Source organism: Cervus elaphus, chromosome 28, assembly GCF_910594005.1.
Source record: "Cervus elaphus chromosome 28, mCerEla1.1, whole genome shotgun sequence".
In the NCBI taxonomy this organism is placed as follows: domain Eukaryota; kingdom Metazoa; phylum Chordata; class Mammalia; order Artiodactyla; family Cervidae; genus Cervus; species Cervus elaphus.
Window position 1 is genome coordinate 38,329,060 of NC_057842.1, and position 17,273 is coordinate 38,346,332.

General features: G+C 36.2%; 1 protein-coding gene across 6 annotated transcripts in view; it reads left to right on the forward strand.

Annotated features, from left to right (window-relative positions):
• HS3ST5 (heparan sulfate-glucosamine 3-sulfotransferase 5) overlaps positions 1 to 17,273 on the forward strand; it is a 289,927-nt gene that overhangs the window by 98,801 nt on the left and 173,853 nt on the right. For 5 of the 6 annotated variants that reach the window (XM_043890408.1, XM_043890404.1, XM_043890409.1 and 2 more), the window contains exon 2: positions 10,842 to 11,030. The gene's annotated coding sequence lies outside the window, so the exon portion shown is untranslated. Of the gene's footprint in view, positions 1 to 10,793; positions 11,031 to 17,273 lie in introns of those variants that run through there. The other variant, XM_043890405.1, reaches the window with a different exon arrangement.

Here is a 17,273-nt window from a genome sequence, read left to right on the forward strand (position 1 = left end):
GGAGGAGGGAGAGAGAGAGAGGAACTTTTCCCAGAAATTTTGGAATCATAGACTTTTAGGCAGTCTAAGTGTTCAGAGGACATGCAGTCAATGATTCTCAGTTCAGGTTGAGTATTACAATCACCTGGAGATCTCCTGAGGCTCCATCTTCTCCAGACCAATTGAACCAACATCTTTGCTAACAGAAAGAACCTGGGGATGGGTATTTTCTTAAACCCTGCCTACTCTAAAATGCAGCCAAGGTTTTCAAACAATTCCTTTAGTCCAGTTCTTTTCATATGGATAGACAAAATAAAAACCTGTCAGAAAGAAATGAAATATAATATTTCAGACCTTTTAGAGCCTGGATTAGAAATCACATTACCTAACCCCAATCCAGAGCAATTTCCATAACAATGTAGTACTAATATCTTTTGTTAGTCTTGACTCATTTGAACTTTCCCCTGATAAAATCATAACAGGGGCATGGCAGGCACACAGCTGTTAGCAAGTGACCAGGCCCCTCCCCCAAGCAAGCAACCGTTAGCGAGCAACTGTCTCCTAGCGACCGTTAGCAATCCCGCTCAGCCATTGGTCGGCATCGTAATAGGCCCCTCCCCCAAACAAGTGACAGTTAGTGAACAAGGTTAGAGCAACTGTTAGCATTGTCTGCTCAGCTATTGCTCGGCATCAGGGTGGGGGGGGAGGGGGCGGGGTAGGGCAGGGGTGTCCGTCCACCAAGCTAGTGACTGTTAGTGAGCAAGGTTGCAAGGTTAGGGAGCAACCATTAGCAGTCCTGGCCTTCCCAGGGACTCAGTGGTAAAGAATCTGCCTGCCAGTGTGGGAGGTGCTGGAGACACAGGAGATGCAGGTTCGATCTCTGGGTCAAGAAGATCCCCTGGAGAAGGAAACCGCTACCCAGTCCAGTCTTCTTGCCTGGGAAATCCCATGGAGAGCAGAGCTACCGTCCATGGGGTTGCAGAGTTGGACCTGACCGAGCACTGCACATTAGCAGTCCTGCTCAGCCATTTGTTATCATCACAGCAGGGCCTTCTCCTCTCTCTCCCCTTCCTTTGTATTAAAAGGATCCTGAATTCAGACTGAAGGATGAATTTAAAAATTAATCTTTATTTGATTAGTTGCTTTACAGACGGCATTAATGGTAAAGATCCACCTGCCAGTGCAAAAGAGTTTTAGAGACATGGGTTCGATCCCTGGATTGGGAAGATCTCCTGGAGGAGGGCAGGACAACCCACTCCAGTATTCTTGTGGGGAGAAGCCCATGGACAGAGGAGCCTGGCGTTTGCAGCCCATAGTGTTGCAGAGAGTCTGACGCGACTTCAGGGACTTAGCGCAGCACATAGTTGCTTTACAAAACCGTGTTAGTTTCTGCTCTACAGCAAAGCAAATCAGCTATATTTATACATATACCCCCCTTTTTTTGGATTTCCTTCCCATTTAGGTCTCCACAGAACATTGAGTGGGATTTTCTGAGCTATACAGTAGGTTCTCATTAGTTGTCTATTTTATACATAGTATCAATAGTGTATATATGTCAATCCCAATATCCCAATTCATCCTACTACCCACCTTTGCTCACTGGTGTCAATACATTTGTTCTCTATGTGTTTGTGTCTATTTCTGGGAGATGGTTTTTTGAGATGCTAGTCTGCTATCTTCTCAGTCTGCCAGCTGATTAAAGTCTTTATTCGTTGCCCCAACAATTCGTTTCCCAGTTTATTGGCCTGTGGTGCAGTGAGCAGAGTGAGCTTGGGCTCAGTAACAAAACTAGCAGAAGAAATCATGCTTCTCAAATTTTTCTATCAAATGGCTGCTGCTGCTGCTGCTGCTAAGTCGCTTCAGTCGTGTCCGGCTCTGTGCGACCCCATAGGCGGCAGCCCACCAGGCTCCCCCATCCCTGGGATTCTCCAGGCAAGAACACTGGAGTGGGTTGCCATTTTCTTCTCCAATGCATGATGGGCATGAGGGCAGAACCCCACCATGCTGGATAAACACATGAATTTCCTACATTTCTTGGTACTGTTGGCTTCCTTGGCTTCTATCAAAAATAAGTTAGTCTTTGATTGTTGTGAAGAGTTTTTGAACCATATTTGTAACTTTCATTTCATATAAGTCAAAAAGATATCTTCAATCACTTTAGCATATGTAGAGCCATTTTTAAAGTCATCATACATATAAGAGTAGGTGTAGCTCACTTCCTGAGAAACAGTCTGAGAAAACAGCACTGATAACATGGGCCCAGTTTGCAGTGTTGAAGATAGAGATAGTTAAACATTTTCCTGTTCTTTTGACATCTATCTTTTCTGTGTGTGTATATCTGTTGAACTCATCAAAGTCTAAAATATTTCAATTCAGCATAAAATTGCAGTACCAATTGTCATATGGCATATATTTTATCTTGTGCTGGGACGGGAAAGCATATCTAAATGCATCATGCCTATGCTCAGAAGTAATGCAAATCTTCTATGTTGCCACTGCCAGAAATAAATGAAAACGATAGTAGATAAAGGCTAGAAACATTTTTCTGTGTTGCACTGATGCAAAATTTTGTGTGTAGTGATCATCATCATGCATTAAGCATCCACTGTAAGCCAGACATTCTAGATGGGCAGAATATTGAAGGCATAATTTCTTCAACTCTCATTAATCAAAAACAAATAAACACAATTTAAAGTACTTGAGAGTAAAGAATAAACACTGAAATTTTTAAGACACCTAAATAGATTATACGATTTATAAGCAGAACTATATACATTCACATAGTTTTTTTAGCCTATTACAAGTCTCCACTAAAGACTTATTTACCTAATTAGATAATTGAACTGTGTCTATGCCTACACATGGTTGTTACCTTATGTGAATTGTGTATGAATTGTATCCATAGTGCACAGAATAGAGAAATTCATGAATAACCGGTGTTTTAATGATTGTTTTTGTTAAAAGCCTGCAGAAATGCCCATGTCAGAACCACAGAGTAAAGAAAGATCAGTGTATTAGAAGGAGCTGGCCCGATGGAGGTCCATAAGAAGGGTCACATTGCCCTGATGGAATTTACTGTGCTCAGAATATGAGTCCCTGTATTACCAGTGTAAGAATTTGACTCAAGCAGGAGGTCTCATCCTGGTCAGAATCACAAGGACATGAAGCACCTGATTGAGGTGATCAGTTCACAAATGGAGAACCACTCCCCTACTGTGTCCAGAATGTTGCTGTCCTTTTTGTCTAGCCCCTCTTTCTGACCTAGCAGTCCCTGGGGGAGCTCATGAATAAATGTGGGTGGTTGTAAGGGATGTGCCAAGTAGACCCAAGGGAAGTGTGAGGAATCTGCTGAAGATGTGACTTCCAGTTTCCAGGAGAACAAAGGATCTCGATCTACACTGGCAGCCCATGAGTCCTAGATTTTCTCTTCATTCTCAAAGCTAGTGGTGATCAATCCATGTTTCATAGAACCCTAGGGTTCTGTGCAAGGATTATTTTGTGGGATATGGATCCTCTTAAAAAGAGAGAATAAAACTTTAACTACTGCTCTCTCTACCCATTCTCTCCCTGTTAACGATACAGTTTTAGCTTCTTCAGTCCCTTTCCAGTCCTGTCTCCTGGTAATAACATTATTTCCCCTTAGTGGACTATTGGGAGTTCCCAAACTCCCTGTCACTCTTTTACTGAGATAATCACAGAACGTCGGTCATCTAGGGATAATCATAAGTCACAAGTAACTTTTACTTAATTCTCATCATATGGTATTTCCTCATTTCCTTAGGAAGTTTTCAAAATTATAAGTGAGAATTTTACTCTTTACTAGTAGGTACTGTTATTTGGTACTCTAGATCTTTGAGCCTGAGGTAGAGTAACAAAACTTTTTATATTTCAATGCAATATTGAGAGAAAAACATACATGAAATATATATAAATAGGCAAGCCTATATTCTTTTTTAGCTCTCTTAAACTCTTTACTCCATGTGTTTTCTAAAATGTCATTACTTGCGTTAGAGATAGCTATGACATCCATTGGCAATCTCATACTCTTAAAGGAGTCAATTTTTAAAGAAAGACAAAAAGTTTTGTACTATAATTATGGAACATATGTCAATTTTCATGCAAAAGGACTAACCCCATGTTGCCATTAGAAACAGAAGTTAACAAAACAGAAAAGTTTAGCCAGAGAAATATCATATACTTGAAAATCACTTTTTCCATTACACAGAAAAGAAGCATGTATAAAGAGGCAGAGTGTAAAGTCCTTTCTTCATGCAGTTCTGCTTATTTTTTATTTATATAAAGAGAAGCAAAATAAACAGTGCCACTTCAGCCTATCCCTTGGAGTTTAAGTTACCAGAGGAAAGAAATCATGACTTTATCCTGGTAGAATTTTCCTTGAAAAGCAGTTGAATATTAAATCATGAATCACTAGTTTCTTAAAATATTTTTTAATATCTTGGGTAAAAATTGTAAAATAGTCTCCTCTCTGATCTTTAAAACAATTATTTGTAGTCATGCTTAAGATGCAATTTGTGCAAGAGGGTTTCTTTTTTGACTTTCTCCTTCCCTTTTTCAAAAAAAAAAATTTAGACTCCCTAACATAGTCAATACTCTGAGAAAACCTGAAAATATTTATAACTGAACAACAAACTTATAGAAGCTCAAAGGCAATTACCTCTTGTATAAATATGCCGTAGGCAGATTTCAACTAGTTTTTAAGAAGCAGAAGTTTAAGCTTGCTCAAGAATTTTATTCATGCAACAAAATTTGCATTATCTACTCTTATTTCCTGCCCTCTTCTCCTCTGGTTCCTCTCCCTTCTGTCTACCATTTTTAAACTTAGAAGCATTATCTGGCCACAGCTGCACAGTCAGAAGTCTTTGAGAAACATGTACCTGTGTCCTCTTGTTTAATTAAATGCTTACAGCCCCACTGTTTCTTTACCTTTAGACTCTTGTGCGTGTTCTTATTTTAGATTACTCTAAGAAATCTCTCATTTAGGGTGGGATGTTTCAAAAGAACAGCATCGACACATGTATATTATCTAGGGTGAAACGGATCACCAGCCCAGGTTGGATGCATGAGACAAGTGCTTGGGCCTGGTTCACTGGGAAGACCCAGAGGGAGCGGGTAGAGAGGGAGGTGGGAGGGGGGATCGGGATGGGGAATACATGTAAAACCATGGCTGATTCATGTCAATGTAGGACAAAACCCACTACAATATTGTAAAGTAATTAGCCTCCAACTAATAAAAATAAATGAAAAAAAAAAGAAATCTATTTAGGTAATATCAGTATATAACATAGGTTAACATTTCATCCTTACCTTGGGATATCTACAGTTCTTTTTTGCCCCTTTCAGGTAAATATCCAATAACTAGGAATTAATTTGTACTTGGGATAACCATTTTCCAAAATAACTAGTCTTGGCTCAAAAAAGACTTTAGCTGTAAATTATCTGTTAAAAATTATTGAAGTTTTTGCTTATATTTTTCAAAGGTAAAAGATATCTAAAGATAAATATAAAATATTTGAGACCATAACAGTAAAAGTATAAAACATCATGTTTGAGTGTTTGTTTATGTTATTTAGGACTTATCTGAAGGTTTTCTGTGTCATTCAGAAAAACAGTTCCTTTGTAACTAATCTATACAGATTGTATAGAATTTGGATCCAGAAACAAGTTCCCTCTTTTTTACTTCCACTTTTGACAGGAAAATAATATATTTCCCCTTGTCCATTTTTAAATCTTATCCTTTTAAGAGGGAATCAGAGTAGAAGAAATATCAGTATCAATACAAGTGAATGCCTCTGAACCCCTACTAAGTTACGTACTGTTCTTCTGTATAGTACAAAGAAATAAGGCATTTCTTTGCCTTCAGGTTACTTATAAGTAATTCAAATAATAACACACAGGAAAAAATAATAACACAAGTGGTTCATGGTTCGAGTTATTGCAAGAACATTCATTCAACAACTATTTATTGAGTTCTGAGAATGTGCTAGGCATTCTGCTAAATGCAGGGTATTTTAAAAATGAGGATAATTGTGACAAAAATGGTTGCTTTCCTCTAGGGAGATGAGGATAAAGAAGCAGGGACTGAGTGATATAAGTGCTTATTCTTTATCCTAAGAAAAGTGAGAAGGCATTGAAGGCTTTTCAATGGAGGGTTGACATGACTGGTTGTGTCTATGTTTTGTTTTTTTAAATCACCCAAACACCATGAGGAGAATTTAGTGGAGAATTTAAAAATAGAAGATGAGAGACAGAAAAAAGTCATGCACTGTTCCAGGCTATAGATGCAGTCTTAGAGGTGGCGGTGGTGGTGGTGGTGGTACTAGAGGAGAAAAGGAAAGGGTTGTTATTTCCTTCTCCACGGGATCTTCCTGACCCAGGGATCAAACCCAGGTCTCCTGCATTGCAGGCAGATTCTTTACCATTTGAGCTATAGGGAAGTCCCAAACTCTTAGTCATGTCTGACTCTTTGCAACCCCATGGAATAGTCCATGGAATTCTCCAGGCCAGAATACTGGAGTGGGTAGCCTTTCCCTTCTCCAGGGGATCTTCCTAACCCAGAGACTGAACCCTGGTCTCCCTCATTGCAGACAGATTCTTTACCAGCTGAGCCACCAGGGAAGCCCAAAAAGGAAAGAGGAAGATAGAAAAAGGAGACAAAGTAGATAGATTTTGAAAAAAGTATTAAGAAATAAAATCAAAAGAATATGATAATCAGAGACTAGGGGGAAAACAAGAATTTAATCTACTCTGATTCCTTGTTTAAAGGTTGAAGGCCAGGCTTTTTGGCTTAATTGATGGCTTATGGTGCTGTTTACAAAAATAGAAAACACTGGAGAAAAGGTGTATTTGAGAGGAAGTTTTTATGAATCCACTTATGGAAAAATTCAGTTTGAGGAGCCTACAAGACATTTAGGTTGAGATGTCAAATATTCAGTTAGAAATAAAAGTCTGGCAATAGAAGAAAATGTTAAACTAAAGATTTGAGTCTTCATCAAATGATAGCATTATACACTTTGATGAGCTCTCTTATCAACATCTACAATGGAAAATAAGATAATTTAGATTAGGATTCTCTCACTATGAATTAGAAAATTCTGGCAACATTTCATGGGAAAGAGGGCTGGATCATGAAAAGACGTAGAGAGAGAAATGAATGAAATGGCAGGAACAAAATAAAAATACAAATAAATAGATTATAAAGATTTTGGTTACAAGTAAGATAAATACCAACTCAAACTGGCTTAATCCAAAAAAAAAAAAAAAAAAAGAAACCTATAAATTCACACATAACTGAATGTTTCAGGGTATTCTACCTGCAAGCAGGGGTCTGTCCATGGGTGATACACCAAGATCAGAGCTCAGATTCTTTTTTTTTCCAGTAATTTTTTTGGTGTTTACTTAAGTTCTGTAAAGTTCTCCTCTAATGATCCCAAGATGATTGCTAGTATTTCCAGATGCTATATGTTCATATGCTCATGTCCAACAAGAAAAAATCTTGTTTGTTTTTGCATAATAAGGCAATGAAAACCCCAGAATGGAGATCATTGAACTATTAAGATTGTATGCTTATCCCTAACATTGTAGGTAGAGGTTGAGATACACAGATTATTTTTAACTAATCCAGGTATACCTCTGGAGTGAAGATAAATCCTCTCACTAAACTACTCAAAGTATTAGGAAAGGGGGATAGGAAGCCTAGGTGTTACATTGTAAGAAGTCTTAAATACCAAGTTAAAGACCTTATTCTTAATTTAACATACCAAAAAGAGTTCTTGTATTTTGAACTGAAGCAAGATCCAATGAAATTATTTCAAAAAATTAAGTCTTGAGGCAACTATAGTACATATGGCAATGTTTAAAAAAAAAAAAAAGAAATTTGTTAAAAGAGCCTACAGCAATACTTTAGGAAAGATAAAGTGAAAACCCAAACTGTGATTAAGTAAAAATGTTGATGAAAGGAAGACAGTAATGAAGTAATGGATATGACAGTATTTCAGATGAAGAATCCATAGGACTTAGCAAGATAGTAAGAATAAACTTTATGGTGCAACTTCAAAATCTTCCACTGAGATTGCGAATAAGGTGATAACTTTGGCACAGAGGCAAAAATGGAATCCTTTCTTTGACCATAATACTTGACCCTTTTCTTTTAGTCTTAGCTCTGAGCTAGGCTTTTTTTTCTTTCTTTTTTTTAAATAAATTTATTTATTTTAATTGGAGGCTAATTACTTTACAATATTGTAGTGGTTTTGTCATACATTGACATGAATCTGCCATGGGTGTACATGTGTCCCCCATCCTGAACCCCCCTCCCACATCCCTCCTCATCCCATCGTTCTGGGTCATCCCAGTGCACCAGCTCCAAGCACCTGTTCTTCTAGAAAAAGCAAGAGAATTCCAGAAAAACATCTATTTCTGCTTTATTGACTACACCAAAGCCTTTGACTGTGTGGATCACAATAAGCTGTGGAAAATTCTGAAAGAGATGGGAATACCAGACCACCTGACTTGCCTCTTAAGAAACCTACATTCAGGTCAGGAAGCAATAGTTAGAACTGGACATGGAAGAACAGACTGGTTCCAAATAGGTAAAGGAGTATGTCAAGGCTGTATATTGTCACCCTGCTTATTTAACTTATATGCAGAGTACATCATGAGAAATGCTGGGCTGGAAGAAGCACAAGCTGGAATCAAGATTGCCAGGAGAAATATCAATAACCTCAGATATGCAGATGACACCACACTTATGGCAGAAAATGAAGAGGAACTAAAAAGCCTCTTGATGAAAGTGAAAGAAGAGAGTGAAAAAGTTGGCTTAAAGCTCAACATTCAGAAAACTAAGATCATGGCATCTGGTCCTATCACTTCATGGGAAATAGATGGGAAACAGTGGGAACAGTGTCAGACTTTATTTTCTTGGACTCCAAAATCAGTACAGATGGTGATTTCAGCCATGAAATTAAAAGACACTTACTCCTTGGAAGGAAAGTTATGACCAACATAGATAGCATATTTAAAAACAGAGACATTACTTTGCCAACAAAGGTCTGTCTAGTCAAGGCTATGGTTTTTCCAGTGATCATGTATGGATGTGAGAGTTGGACGGTGAAGAAAGCTGAGTGCCAAAGAATTGATGCTTTTGAACTGTGGTGTTGGAGAAGACTCTTGAGAGTCCCTTGGACTGCAAGGAAATCCAACCAGTCCATCCTAAAGGAAATCAGTCCTGAATATTCATTGGAAGGACTGATGTTGAAGCCGAAACTCCAATACTCTGGCCACCTCATGCGAAGAGTTGACTCATTGGAAAATACCCTGATGCTGGGAACGATTGGGGGCAGGAGGAGAAGGGGACGACAGAGGATGAGATGGCTGGATGGCATCACCAACTCAATGGGCATGAGTTTGGGTGGACTCCGGGAGTTTGTGATGGACAGGGAGGCCTGACGTGCCGTGATTGGGGTCGCAAAGAGTCGGACTCAACTGAGTGACTGAGCTGAACTGAACTGTGACCTATTACGCCCCACACGCACAACTTTCCAAGAAGGCAAGTTCCAAACTCAGAATGAAACCTGCCCTTCACTCCACTGAATGAGAACTTACAGATTACATGCTTGCTTAGCAAATGTTTTTTATAGCATTTTGTCAACTTACAATGAGTGTTAGTAAGCAACAGAACACCCAGTGGTTTAAACAAGTACAATTTCAAAGGAAGAAGTTAGTAGTGTTGGTTCAGCTGCTTGTCAGTAACAGGGCTGATATCTTTGTATTTCTCTGGATTTTCCTATGTTTTATAACATTGTGACCAGATGACTGCTCTGTCTCCAAGTATTGTGCCCTCATTCAAGGCAAGCAACTGTGTGGTAAAGAGCAGAGGAACAGAAATCTTTCTATTTATCAATAAAGCAAATTACTGCCTGGTTTTCTTTCCCAGTGTACTTCTTACAGTTCATGGGCCAGAACGGGGTCACATGACCACTCTTAGCAGTAAGGGAGACCAGAATGAACATTTGATTTTTTGTTCTCTATTTTGTAAATCATAGCAAGAAAGTTGGGAATGTTTTCTGGGTGACCAAACAGTAATTCTACCATGAAAACCCATCATTCTACAGTGTGCTCTGTGCTTACATATGTATTACACTCTTATCTTGTATTTGACTTTGTATTTCTCCATACATGATGCCTCCTCTACCCTTTGGGACAATATCTGCATAATTAATTTCCAGTTTCAAAAATGGATCTTTCATTCTCTTTTTCCATTAGCTACTACTATCATCTGTTTAACTCATGCAGTAAAGAAGCTGGAATTTTGGCTTCCCTAAGTAGGCAACATATATTGACTACAAAGGATGTTATTTTTATTTATGTGGAATTATCTTGGGAAGCATTATCCATGTGTAGTAAAATATAGCAAAAGTACTAAATGATTCCATAGGGATTTAGTGAATGTATCATGTCTTATCTTTTATGAGGTGTGATAGAGTCTCGCAAAAGAATATATTTTAAAAAGGCCTCATCAACCTTGACTTAGAAAGAAAATTCAGCACCAAAATGTAGCACCTGCATATCATAAATTAGTAATTATATCACTTGATGCAGTATTTAGAAAAATAGTCAATTAAAGCAGTATGAATTCAACCAGAATCCTCTGCAGGCAAGAGCATCATGCAATTCTGACTTCACAATGACATGAAATTTTAAATGACAACTGTGCTAAATCAGGGAGCAGCAAACCCCGGCCAAGTTTAAATTTAGTAACACTGCTAGTTTACTGAAAATAACCTTCTCCATAGCAGATTCTCCATGAATTTCAGGTGACCAACTACTTGTTTTTCTATTCTGTTCAGAGATTATCAGGAACCCAGAGGCTTCGGTGTTGTCTCCCCTTCTCAATGGCGTTTCTGGCGTCCACCTCAGGAGTCTCCTTAGCCAGCCTTGATACACTCGGAAATTAAACAGAGGATCCACTGCATATATTCTTGAAAATTTTCATCGTATATGTTCAGAACTTACCAAATAAGCATAAGGATTTGAAGGTAAGAGAACTTTGGAAGTAACTCACATTCTTATGTAAATCTTAATTACATCAAAAAGTGCAAATTAAATCTATTTTTTAAAAATATACAAAAGTAAAGGAAATAATTGAATATAAGGAAAAATAGCTAGTTATGTATAGTTCTACAGCAAAAAAAAGAAATAAAATACAAAGTTTGAAAGTTTTATACATCATATAAATATAAATACAAGTATGGCACAGTGGTTATCTTGATATCTGAAATCAGTTTCACACAAAAAAACATGGCATACAGTGGTTCTCAAATTTTAATATGCATTAGAGTTAAATGAGGGGAGAAGAAAGTTTTTAAAATGCTGATTCCTGGGCATATTTCACAGAAAGATTCACTATGGTCCAGCAATTTGCATTTTTTACAGCTACTCACTCTCAGATGATCCTGATGAAGATGGATCTTAGACCTTTAAGAAACAGAGAAATTAGCATTTAAAACAATGTACTTCTAATTTTCAAACTACATTAAAAGGGATTTTATATGGCTTGTTTCCTACTGGAAACAAGGAAAGCATACTTTAAATTAGTGCTAAATTAGTATTCCTTTTTTGACCCCCCCCCCAAATTGAATTATTAATCCTTTCTAATATTCTTTTTTTTTTTTTTTTTCCAATTTAGTATGATGTGCTAATTCCCAGATGTTCCTATCTCTCCTTTAGAGTGACAGTCCTGGCATTGCTCTCTTCAGCTGTTTCTCTGTTCCACGTAATGTTTTGGTTTATTCAGATGTTTATGGATCTAATTCTAAGAAATATCTAGATGATAATAATGAACCACTGCTGAGGCTGGCTAAATATTTCTTTCTTTTCTTTTTTTGAGGGTTTGTCTTTTTCTCTTCATTTTGAAAACTCAGCCTTAGAATTCAAAAGAACAGATCTGCGTAATATGCCTTTAGTTACTCTTTTTTCCTCTGCGGCTTAAACCTTAAAAGTATTTGCTGTATTTATAACAGGGTACATGTATGTTTACTGCATATCACTTTATTTCTGTTTCTGTATTTCATTTAGCAACTTCATCTTTATTACTTGCAATTTTAAGTTTATAAAAGATTTGCTTTTTATTTCAGTAAAAGAAGTGATTGGTATGGACATATTCAGACCTTAAATTGTGATGATTTTTTAAAGATTCAGTATGATATTTTTATAGTGAAGAATGAAGTTTTTAATCAAAATCCATTGAATTTCAGACTTACTGCTATTTTCTGTTAGTCTTTGTGTGAACTTATTCATATTGTATAGATTTTCTTGTCCATAAAATATCAAAAGGCAAGAATAAACTTTAATCAAAAAAAGTGTGCCCCTATAACTCAAGTTAGCTATGCATGTTATTTATTAATATCACTCAAAGAAAATTAGTATAGTCATATGCATAAAATAAAGCAACATAAAAGTTTAAAATATATATATAAAACTGAATCATCTCACTACACACCAAAAGCTGACACAACATTGTGAATTAACTATATATACTTCAATAAAATTTTTTTAATAATAAAATGAAATAAAGTAATACTTAAAGTAACTAAAACAAAAGATTTGCAGAATTGTTTTAACTATAATGATGAATTTTCATGTACATTTGCTGTCAGAACTGTCCTCAATAATAAGATTGCCATCTGATGATAAAGTTCTAAAATTTGTAGTAAACAAGATGATAAAAATTCTTAAATATGTAGTACATAAGTTTAAGGTCAACAGAGTCTCCAATAAGATTTCATGAAGTTTTTAGTGTAGATCTTCTATAATACTTCTGTTTCAAAAAAATAGAAACTATTCTTTCACCCTTTTGTGGAGAAAGAATGGAATTATGTCTTCAAATGAGCCACATTCATTATCATTGGTGTATTTATCTTAAATTGTGACTCCGTAAAGAAAACTTACAATGTAGTTTTAGGGAATCTTAGTGAAACAACCTCCATACTCGTGAAGTAAAATATGCAATAAGAGTAAATTACAGAAACTTTAGAGAAGCATAAAGTTTTAGAGCAAAAATGGAGCATTGAGATCTTCTAGCCTAGTCCCTTCATGTACTGCCAAATTTACTGGTAAAAAGCTTAATACAAAAGAAGAGTAAACATCAGTCTGGTCAGGTATGACTTATTAACAAGGAGAAACTAGCCAATATTTTGCAATATTTATTTCTTGTATGAGAAAATGAAGTTTGAAGAAGCGAAGAAAGTACCTGGGTACTTATAATTCAACTTGAAATCATGAATTATTTTAGTTATCAGTAGATAATCTACCATGACATTAATCTAGAAATGAAAGTAGCAAACTTAGGTTTATTTCAGGCTGGCCTATCTGTACCTGGAAGTCTGATATTGAGAGGGAAAAAGAACTGAAAGAGGCATTGAGCTTTAGAACAGTAGAGCCATCTGAGACCATTCGGTATAGGAGAAAGGAGATTCAAATATGTAAGAATCTCTGGGGAGTATTAGTGTTATTATGAAACAGTGTAGTAATGATATTTGTGAGATGTCCAGGATAATTAAAATGTGTTTATTATTCTCAGTTTAAGAAATTGGAAGGTCATTTAAATTTATGTAGCAAAAGTGAAGTTATTAATGTGACAAAATACTCATATTGTAAATGGAAACAACAAATTATAAACCATGTTGTAATGTGGTTCTCATTTTTATTAAGAAATACTACAATGCATAGGAAGAAAATTGAAATGATCTGCATCATAACATTATTCATGGTTATGATCAATTGATGAAATTATGGTTGATTTTTATTGCTCCTCAGGATTTATAAAACTTTTTCTAAAGTATATCATACTACAGTAATTTTAGCATATTTTTAAGGTCTGAGAGAATATTTAGTTATCTGGGAAGTTCACTTTTACAGAACTGTAAGATAGCCCTGCTAACGGTTCTCTAAAATAACCTTTAAACAAGGTGCTTGCATCTTGTAGTATTAAGCTGATTTGAATGTGAGAATATTTACTTCCAATTAGGTCAAAATGAATTTTAGATGTAATTCTTACTTTGTGGAATATTGCAGAAGATAAATTTCTCAAGTTTTTCTTCTCACTAAACACTGAAATTTTTGAATTATGACATGAATTTCTTAAAATAGTCCCTATTTCTGTATCATGTAATTCCAATTTGTTTTCAAGAATTTTCTAACTATAATAGCTTGCTCCATTTGGAAGATAATTTTATATATTTGGTTACATTAGTGTTAATATGTCTTTGTTCTTTAAATCTCCAGTGTAACATACGGTTAGTCTTACTATTATTACTACCAGCTGCAGTTGGCCTATGATTTTGTTCATTCTGTTTGAATCCAAAGTAATTAGCTCTTTAGTTTAATGACAATATTTGTTAATGGGTTTTTAGGGCCAAATTCTGCTGTTAGAGAGTGGGTGGTATATTTGAAGATAGAATCTGGCCCTTATGTTTTAAGCATAAGCTGTGTAATTTAATTTCAAAATGATGGTTTAGAGAGTTTACAGTAGGAAAATGAAATCTGCATTTATCTGAAGTTTGTCAGTTTCAAGAAACAGAAATGAAAGTGAAAATTTATGTAAATGAACAGCAAACCTACTCTAAATTCTCCAATATAGCTATTCTGTATATTGTGTCATTTCATGCATAGTTAGAATAAGAAATGAAATATGTCCTGCCACATAAGGGAAATTACCTAATGTCTGCTTATAATTATCATTTCATATCTTATGAAATATTTTTGATCATTGTATTTTTTCCAGCTGTATAGAAATGTAATTGACATATAACATTGTGTAAGCTTAAGATGCACAATGTGATGATTTGATACTTTTATATAATACAGTTACCATGATACCATGATTACCATGATAAGGTTAGTTAGCACATTCATCACCTCACCTAAGTAAGAGGAGATATCTTAAATGTTCTCACCACACACATGAAAACTGATCATTGTATTTTTGAAAGACTCATGAAATGTGAAGAATGTTTGCTTGGGGATCACTAGGATTCAAAGTCAGACTCAGTTTCCTGGTAGTGGACTGACCTTGGGAAAATATCTTTACCTCTCCCTGGGCCTGTTTTTTCTTCCTGAAGTGATGCCTTTGTACCAGATGATCCCAGTAGTCGCTCTAAAATAAGTCTGACTTGCTTCAAAAGAGTGTTATGGGGAAGATGCAGCTTCCTAGATGAGTCAGTGATAAAAAAGCTGTCTGCCAAGGCAGGAGACACAGGAGACGTGAGTTCAATCCCTCAGTCAGGAAGAACCCATGGAGGAGGAAATGGCAACCCACTCCAGTATTCTTGCCTGGAAAATCCCATGGACAGAAGAGCCTGGAGGGTTACAGCCCATGAGGTTGCAAAGAGCTGGACACGACTAAGTGACTGAGCACGAGCATGATGAGGAAGGCACAGAGAAGGCAAGGAAAATGCAATGACTTGAGCTAAGTTAGTAAACAGATTATTAGGTCTGGGACAGGGAGGCCTGGTGTGCTGCAATTCATGGCGTCGCAAAGAGTCGGACATGACAGAGCAACTGAACTGAACTGAACTGAAAAGGTACTCTGGAGAACTTTCCTACAAAGACTTGTTACTTTTATTCTGGAAAAGAGAGAAATTGGGAGAGTCTATGTAGAATAAGTTGTAGGTTACTCTGTTAGAAATTTACAAAGAAATCAATTTTGGCAAAACTTAACAACAAAGTGAAACCCACCTAGTAACAATTGAGATATTCAACAGTGAAATAGGGTGCCTTGAGAGATCGTGAATTCACCATCATTACAGGAAAAGAAAAGGGCTACCAAGGATTTTATGATCTGCAAAACTGGCTTCAAGGTGTAAAAGTTAGAGGCACATATTCTGGACATAGTAGAATTCAGCAAATATTGTTGAGCCCTTCTTGAAGCAACTATTAAAGGACAAACTCCATCAAACCAAGAGATGACTATAGACACTGCTGTAGAAGGACTGCTTGTGAGCATGGAATGCATTTAATTCTAAAACAAATACGGAGTTTAGGGTGACACAAAATAGAGCAAAAAACTATAATATCATATAGAACTAAAGTAACTGACAAAATTATAAGGACACAGCAGAAAGGAATTGGTGCATAAAGTTAGTTGACTGCTTTATTTGCAATATCTATGAATCAGTAGATACTCTTTAAAGCTGACAAATCAAGTCATAAAAATATAAGCTAGAAAAAAGACATTAAGAAAAGTCATATTAACACTCAACTTTAGGTGGCAAAGAATGAGAGGAGAAATGCTGCTTTTTCTATAGTTATAAATTAGAGGAAAATGTGTACTCTAATAAGTATTCTTAAGAAATTACATGCGTATACTAAGCAAAGGAAACATCATAAATTGAAAGTCTTTTAAGACTTTAAAATCTTTGATAGAAGCTTGAAAATATTATGACAACATAGGTTGTCCTATCTTTCATATTGATAAATGGAAAGAAACACGTGGATTTTTTTTTTAACAAAATATTTTCAGACTGGATCACAGTGCAGAGCCAAATTCTGTCTATACAGATAGCAGGATACAACAAAAGCAAAGTTTTTCAAAAATTAGAATGTGAAAGGATAGGTGGAGTAGATAGAGTAAAGGGGATGGACAGGCTGTTAAAGCAATAGTCTGGACAAGCAGTGAGAAGGGAAGTGGAAAGAGAAAGACAGATGCAGTACATCTTTTGAAGGAAGAATTACCAAAACTTGAACTCTAACTGGTTAGAGGGGATAATGAAGAAAACAAGGGCCTGGAGACTGACCCTATGTGTTAACGATAAATTGGATTTTTACTATAATACAACAGGGAGCAGATGGAAAGGTGAAGTTAGCAGAGTCACGCAATATCAATTGCTGGTGCTGGGTATTGAAATGAGTCACACTTCACCACACTATACAGAACCCTGCAAATTCCATAAGGAATCTCCTTTCAGAGCTTTATGGTCAGTCTACCAATATGGTAGTTGTTGGCACTTACTACTTTAAGATTTATAAAAATAACATTTTCTCTTCACTTTCACAATTACCCTTTGGATATTCAATTCAAACTTCTATTTCCCCTGATGTTTGATACTTTTCTGATGGCATGTTTCTAATTGTTTGAAAACAATTGTGGCTAATGGGATTTTTGCTTCAATGAAATACGTAGGATATCACAGTCTATCTGTCTATATCAGTAGATTTCAAGTCTTTTTGACACTGGATTGTGTAAAAATAGAAATTGCCTCACAACCCAGTACACATATCCA